This window comes from Telmatherina bonti, assembly GCF_933228915.1.
Source record: "Telmatherina bonti genome assembly, chromosome: 11".
Lineage (NCBI taxonomy): Eukaryota > Metazoa > Chordata > Actinopteri > Atheriniformes > Telmatherinidae > Telmatherina > Telmatherina bonti.
Genome location: NC_136629.1, coordinates 21856781 through 21865502, shown reverse-complemented (window position 1 = coordinate 21865502; position 8722 = coordinate 21856781).

Genomic DNA, 8722 nt, shown 5'->3' with positions numbered 1-8722 from the left:
TGCATCATGAAGCAGTAAGTCATGCCCTCGCTCAAGAGGAGAAGTTGCAAAACACACACTGAGATAAATGTCAAGCCAAGCCCAGGTTCCAGATTGACAGAGGAACCAACCAGAGGAAAGACAAAGCCTCCAAACTGCAGCCAATTACGCTAGCTCCAGCTTGGGACAGAGAAACTCTGAAAGGACTCATACCTGCTCATATATTGCAGAGCCACACCAGATGTGGGTTTTTCACAGAAGGGAGCCTGAAGAAGAAGAGATTTATTCCTGCCACGATCGCAAACAAATGTCTACTGGAGAGAAAAGAGTGACATTATTTCATGACAAAGCCTATGAATAGCACATTCAGGCACATTTTTGGGCTGTCATTTAAATGCTTTCCATGCTTTTTATGTGTCATTTCGTGTCATTCAAATGACATGTAAAGGGTTAGGTTAGCTAACTTTAGCACAATTTAGGACAGATTGTCTCAATTATTTTGGGACAGCTTTTTAAACATGATAAGTACATAAAGTGCATTTGGAAGTTTAAACATTTTTAACAAGAAAAATATATATAAAAACTTTCTAAAGATCTAATATGAAATTGGAAAGAAAGTATGCATGCCAAAATATATAAATACAAGAAAGTGAATCAGGTTGGAGAATGTCTCTCATCTCATTTATGCCAGTGCATTCCTAAACAGCTGAACAAAGGATACATTGGTGCAGAACAAATAAATGGACCCACGATGCTTGAACCTGAACGTGCCAGGCATCTGTAGTAACAGCACTGTAGTTAAAATGAGTTTGGTTGGTAAGGAAATATTATTTAATGTATTAATTCCTCTGGATGTTGTGGTATTGTATTGGGTGACTCACTTCTGCAGATCAGGGTGCCCATCCACCTTTTCAAGAAGATAAACCAGAGAGTGTGCTCCAATTATAGAGGGATCAGACTTCTTAGCTTCCTGGTAATGTCTATTCAGGGGTCCAGGATAGGAGGGTCTGTCAGAGAGCCAAACTACCAGTCCAGGAAGAACAGTGCGGTTTTTGCCTTGGTTGTGGAACTTTAGACCAGCTCATCAAGGTCCTTGGGGATGCATAGGGGTTTGTCTAAAAAGTATACACACGCTTTATGGACTTGGAAAGGTCATTAAACCATGAACTTCACAAAGTCCTGTGAGGAGGGCTTCCGCAGGATCAGGTACCCTTGGATAAGGACTTTTGGATTCCTACACAACCAGTCTCAGAACTTGGTGCACATTGTAAAAAAGATTCAACTCCACCGGGGCGTTTTGTTGTCACTGATACTTTTTATTATGTTTATGGACAGAATTTTGAGGCGAAGCTGATGTGTTGACTGGATCTGGTTTCATAAACTTAGGACTGAGTATTTGCTTTTTGCAGATTATATGATCCTGTTTGCTTCATCTGCCTGCGATCTTCAGCTCCCACTGGTGCCCTACAGGGTTGAGTTTGAGGCAGCTGTGATAAGGATCTCCGCCTCTAAACCTAATATCACTGTCCCAACCTAAAGCGGGTGGAGTGTCTTTTCTGTGGATGGATAGTGATTGATGGACATTTATTGAAAGATGTTTTGAAGTTAAAATAAGAAATAGATAATAAATATTCATTTATTCAACTCATCAATAAGTTGTTTGCAATTCAGTGATACGGCTTACCTCAAGCCGTATAGCAATATACCTGTTTATGGAACAAATTGTCACAAATGCGTGTTTTATTTAGGCTACTGTCAACAACTGTACCGATCACATGTAAAGATAGTATATACGGTATACACAGTGAAGTGTCCATTGGTGGTGTACCAATTGATATAAACAGTTTGAGAAAATAGGTTCAAATAAAACATTTTTAAAAGTACTTTTGCATTAGGTCTCTACAACAGAAAAAAAAACAAAAAAAACATTTTTATCGGTTTAGCATGTTTAGTAATGTGCTGAATGACACATGAGCGTAGCACAAAATAATCTTTTTTTTTTTAATCTGGACTTTGCCGCAGCCTGCAGTTACAGCATGTGGTAACACTTCAGTCATGTGGATTAAATAAAAATGTTGTACTGGTACAGAAACAAATTTTCTAGATGAGTAATTCAAAGGTTAAACTTTAAAGGTTGAACCAACATTAATGCTCATATGGCAGAAATAGTGGTTTTAGTGCTCTCTGCGGGTATAAACTTTTAAACATGCTTGTCTCCTGATGCCACCACCAGATGGTATTTTGTCAGCTACAACCTGGAAGAAAACCTGCTGAAACACAACTAAATTAAATCTAACCAGAATTTAAAATATTCTCCAAAATCATGTGGTGCCTCACAGCACTAGTTTTTCCTGTTACATCATTATATATAATACAGATGATAATTTAATGTTCTTCAACCTGAAATAGTTATATTATAAGACATTTTTCACTAAGGTAATTCTCATTGAATGCTGAATGACCAAGTAAAAGGTTCCCATTTTGTTGGACCCCGGCTGCACCTGACTGTTGTATGGCCCCACAGCAGCATTTAAAGAGAATCAGGAGTTTATTATGGTGCTCTGGTACTTGAAACAGCAACTTTACAACTAAACACAAGCTTCTGAATATTTAGACCGTTAATACTTGCAGAAAGAAATTAATGCTGAAATACCATGCATTAGTGTGGAAATGTGGGCTCGTGGGTAGTACAGCTGGTTGAGAAAGTACCCATAGAAGTGGGTGGTAGAGTGCTAAAACAAAAAAAAAAAAAAAAAAAAGAAGAAGTAAAGCAGAAAACAATGGAAGATTAAATTGAATTCTGTGACATTTGTGTTAAACTCTTCAGTGGGTCTGCAGTACTGAAACTATGGCTATTCAATAAGTATTCCACATCAATACAGTACCTGGCTTAATAAGTTCTTGGTTCATTATTTCATGATTATCTTCCTTCACTTTTACATTACCATCTTACTACTGTAATAAGATTAACTGTATTAAATAATCATCATCATCAAAATTGGAAAATCAAGAAAGTTAACCTCAGCCTAAAAATAAAGATTTTTTGTAAATTGTAAATAAAAATAGAATGTGTAGATGTGTACATTTCATAAACAGACATTTTATTCACAAAATAACATAGTAAGTATATTCACTGTGAAAAATGAGACAAGATATCAGCTCAACCTGAATTAGATGGAAACAATGCATCTCAAAAAGTTTGGGATGTGAGGAAAACTACTGGAAACTTTAGTACTGTTTTGCGATACTTCCTAAAAAAGTAAATGGCACTAACACAAAACAACTAGAGAGACATATTGCATCTATATCGGCAAATTATAAAGAGTTCAGTAACATGGGCTGGTATACAAAAGAGCACCTTAAAGATTCAGAGATATTTAAGTTGTAAATATCAGCCTACTCCAACAATGTTTGAGATATGTTGCTGTCATCAAATTCAAGGTATGCTTACATTTTTTATGAAATGTTAAAATGTCACTTTTTTTTTTTTTAATTTGATGTTTTCTCTTTTCAGTTGTTAAGAAAAAAATTATTTATGAGATAAGCAAAAAGAAATCTTATTTTCACATGTTATATGACATTATTTGGGAGCTGGAATTTTGTATCAAATGTAGATTTGCAAAGAGTTTTTGGGCTTGCATCTTTGCAATATTGCTGATGTTTTGTAAATAACTTAAGATCTATCTCATTTCTGTGCAATTAAAATGTTTCACCACTGCAGAATGGGTTGTCTTTGTTTTGCATCTTTCCATGACATCAGACTGTTTAGCACTGAAGTGAATATATTTGGCCTAACAGCATAATACATATACGACTATACAACAAATTTAAATAAGGATCGAAGTTACTCTCAGCATCTGGCCAACATATGAACCCAGTTAAAGCAGATGGTTTAATATTTAAGTTGCTTTGTGTTTGTCATCCCAAATTTAGTTCAAGTTTTGCATCAACCCCTGGTGGCCAAGATGTGAAGCTGCATCACACCTAGAATAATTCTGAGTGACCTTTTATTCAGCATTCCTTTATCCTGCCACACCCCTCCTAACTATTTACCCCAACTACCCTCCGTGCCCCCCACAGAGAACAGCTTAGGTCTTTACAGTCTGCTGTCAAAACCTGTGACCGCTCTGCGTTGGAGCCGCCAGGATTAAGGGCTGTGAAAACAAGAACAAGGAGGGAAAGGAGGTGAAAGCTGACAGGGGGAGCAAGGCCTTAAATATTTTCTCTTTCTACCCTTCTTTTTTTCATGACTGCGTGCTGATCCTTGCAGCTACTTTGTGGTGGACTGCACTAATGTGAAGCGATATGGAGTCACATGGAAAACATGGAGAAAGACAGCTAACTTTTTCTTACAACTTACAACTGCAAATAGATGCTTTATATTTTAAAAAAAAAAGAAAAAAAGAAACAGAAAAAGCGATATGTAGCTTCTCAGGTAGCTGCTAAATGAACTCAGAATGTGGATTATAGTGACCTTAAAAGAAATGCAATTACTTATTTGAAGTAATTCCTAAAAAATCTGGCATCATCATCACTTGCATGGCGCTCTACCTAAATTATTGGCAGATATTGAATGATTCTATCAGGGGGGAGATGTACAGGTGTTTATGAATTCATGACATGTTCTAATTGTATTCTAGAAATTGAAAATTATAATTAATTGCATCCTGAATTATTCTTTCAGAGTCTGCAATCTTACTTCAGACCGTTTTGTTGTTGTTTTTTTTATTTTTTTCTGCTCTGCCTTACTATATGTGAAGTTAACTGAGAGAGAGATCACGCTTTGGAGGTGTCAGCAGGTACAGGAAAAATTTTTGACTTTATTTCAACTGTTTACTTCAGTGTTGACACCATCAGGAATTCCAATTGAGCCCAACAAAGTTCATCCTCTCCTGTCTAGCTGGGGAAAGAGCATTGTGTAAGTGGATGCATTCCTCCCTGCTTTCCATTTTGAACCAATGCCGGCAAATTGGAACGCAAAAAGCTAAACCAGAACTTCATTTTCCTCCAAAATTAATTCAAAATGAGTGTGAAATCATTTGTCTGCTGTCCCGTGGAGTAAATGTGTTTGGTGTTTTATTTACTGTCACCTCAAAGCCCAGAACTATGTTAATCCTCTGTTTGTGTCCAAACACCTTAGCTGGTTGTTCTGCGTCGTCCGTCTCCATGCTGACTGCTGTGAGCAGTCTGACTAGCTCACTGCCAGCGGAGCTGATCTGGCAGGCAGCCTGCTGTTGAGGTCTATGCCTGATTTAAAAAATGTGTGACAGCGGATTGTGGATCGGTATAGTCTGTCTGTCCTGCTGCCCACCTTGCTGTCGGCTTCTCTGAGTACCTGCTTATCTGTAGCTGTGCACATCTGTCTCTCATTCTGTCTACATGCCAGCTAGTCTCTGAGTTATCAAAAACATCTTAAATAATCATGAAAAGCGTAATTAGTTTGGAAACTTGGCTTTGTCTAATATAATCACATCTGAAAATGTACGTAATTATTGCAAAACTCTTCCTCTGAAAGGCTTTGAAGACTTTTTTTTGTTGCACAGTGATGGAAATCTTTTCTCAGTCTTATATTGATTGTGAAAGATTCAATACAACTTTAACTCAGCTGGTCTGCTGTCAATTTGTCGCCCTCTGTAGGTTATACATAAGTGCTGACCCTGTTCCCCTCAGGGTCATCAGCAGGCCCCATGCTCTGGATTGGATCTTTTCCCTCACTCTAATCCTGAATAGCACCCCTGATTATCTCATAGTTTTGCTTGATATTCCCTCATCTCCTCTTTAAAAGGACTGCATTACTTCCAGCTCCCCAAACTTGTCAAAATCAATTAGCTTTCCTATTATTCCCTCAACTAATTTCACCATGACCCCTACTTGCAGCCCTCCCCTCACAAATCCTAGACCTTCTGCTTCCCTCAATCGAAACTCCCAACACGACCTGCGCAACCCCTAAACTCCCACCAGCCCTTCCTGTGAACTCATGTGATTTTTATTATTTTTATAAACCACCAAGTCTTATCTGAATAAATATTATGACAAGTTGTCTTTCATTTATGGGCAAGCTTATAATGGAAACATGGCAAACAGTGGTAAACTCTTCTGGACAAACTAACACACTTTTGTCCACATGAAAGAAGACTATGAGTCACCGACGACTAAATAAAACCTATTCAGAAGAGATCTGCATCATAATGTTAAGGTACCAGCATGGGCAGCACTTCCACCATCATATCCTACTCAATACTTCACCCCCCTACCTGCACCCACCTCACCCATCCCTCTCCTGTCAATTAGCGCCTCAATAGTAACAACACAGAGGATCTTCATTAGTGGAGAATGCTCAATTATATCAGTTGATATTCCTTTCCAAAACTAATTATCCCAGTTGCATGGTACAGCTGACTGAGCCTGCCCTCACTCCAGGGGCGCAGCGGTTACTGATGTGATTTGGTTTTGGCTCAAGTTCCACTTTCCTCTCTTCTCTTTTGTTGCCCTTTCCCTCTGTACTCTTTCTCCACTCTGCAGTCCTGCTCCATGGGTATTCATGATACATCTGACCGGCTTTTTTTAAAAAAAAGTTCATCGTAGATGCACTTGGATGATGTGTTTTCTACTAAAAAGTGAGAGCCTTTACGCTTACAGTGTAGACATAGATGCAGTTTCTGTTCCTACAAAGACATGGAATTAGAAGCCGTGGTAATTCTACACAAAGCTCATGTCTCTATAATCCTGCCCCTTTTGTTCATTCTGTGGGGGATAACAAAAATAGACATCCTGTGCCACAGCAATAGCTGAAACAGAAATGGCGCAAACATGTCTTCTCACAAGAGAAGAAAGGGAAGAAGGTAAACCTGCTGAGCGCATATGGCTGTGAAGCAAGATGCTTTACTGGCTGAAAGCATGTTTATATGGAGTTTATCAAGTAATGAGCCACTGTAATGTCTAAAATATATTGTATTTTTTAGAAAAACACTGGTATTGCTGAATAGAAATCTGTTTTCAGACGGCTTTCTCTCCTTTTTAAGTTTTAGGAATTATTGAGGGTTCAAAGAATAATCACGTTTATCTTCCCACTATGTTAGGCATAATAAAAGTCAATGGTTCACCATGTTAATTACTGGAGAAACTTCATGAGAAAGACAAAGAACTTTTTCAGCAGTGGAAATTTAGGAAGTGGGGATTAACTTTAATAGAAAGGCTTACTCTTCTTTCATCTGAAGAGCATTACTGCCATGCCATTTGCTTTGTTTTACATGTCGTCAAAGCCTTTTTAGACATACTATTAACCAAATATAGAAATATGCTGCATTCTATAAACTGTCAGCTTTAGTTTCTCTGGGATCTGGCTCCTTGGACCAGCCTGTCATTAGGTGGGCCATTTATTCATATTTTAAAGTAACACCAGCAAAAGAACACTACATCTAATACTTCTCCTTCACCCATTTCCCTCTTTAACCCCCCCCCCACACCAACCCTCCTCAATTTCTGTATTCTCATCTTTTCACTTCTCTGTTTGAAAAACCTAAAGCCCTTGTGGCCCTCTGTCCAGAGTCCGGAGGTAGATCACTTTAATTCTGCTTCACAGATCTTTTTCAAAAAAGACCCGAGACCCGGAGACCCCAGAACCAGTGACCGTTTGGTGAACTTGTGCCGACCAGCCAGGACCCGGGCACTTGTAAACACAGCCATCGTCTAACACGCTCTCATTCCCCCCAAGTGCTTTTGTTCCCTCCCCACAGACACATTTTTTGTTGGGCACTGTGTGTTCTTTTAGTTTACATGCTTTCTTTTCTTTTTTGCAACCAGCAACCATTATGTCTTCCAAGTTTGTGATGTTGACTCTCTCTTGAGTGATCAGCTGATCAATTATAGGTACGTTGGTGGCCTTTGAATGTAATTGCTTTCTTTGTCCTCATGGTTATGATTATGCATCCAAAAATCAGTGGTGCCAAGTTAGTCTGACCTTTACTGGAACAACTACTCTTTTTCCAAGAGGGAGGGTGGTTTTCTGTCCTAGATGAACAGGTTGCCCCTTGTGGGCAGGACCTGGATTCCAACAATGGTTCATAAGTTCATTTCATTGTTTGGGAACAGACTCCAACTAGACCATCTGCCTGATATCATCAACCTAATTCATGCAGAAGCTACTTGAGCAAAAGAAATTGTACTCAGTGAAAAAACATTTGCTCTGCTAATTTTTTTTTTACCTCAACACTTGTATCGACTAAAGTAATCAGTTCTGCCACGGCCTACTACAATTACAAACAAGTCATCCAATCAGTGAATTTTCACACCAAAAACATGGAAGTATGACTTTCTGTGACAACAAATGAGTATTTCAGAGAGATATCAATCTGTCAAATTTATAGCCAAATTAAACCTCAAATAATAAAATTATTTCTGTTCAACACAAATCACACATACACTTCCACACCATGAAAGCAGTCACACACATGCCAGTGTGCAGGACATTCAGTGGCATTCTCAAGGAGTGAAAGCTGTCTGGTTTACTTTAGAACGTACCCAGCTGTAGACACGACTTTTCTCCAGCCTCGTTTTTTCACACAGCATATCCTTAAAGGGCACCTGGCTCATCCTTTTGATGAGTGACAGTGGGATTTGCAGTGATAATGTCTTCAGGTGCTAGGAGATTGGGATTAAACATACTCCAATTTAAACAGCAAAGTTGCCATGGCAATGACCTTCAGTTTTAGTTCGGATGGCATATATGTGGGGAGTGGTGACT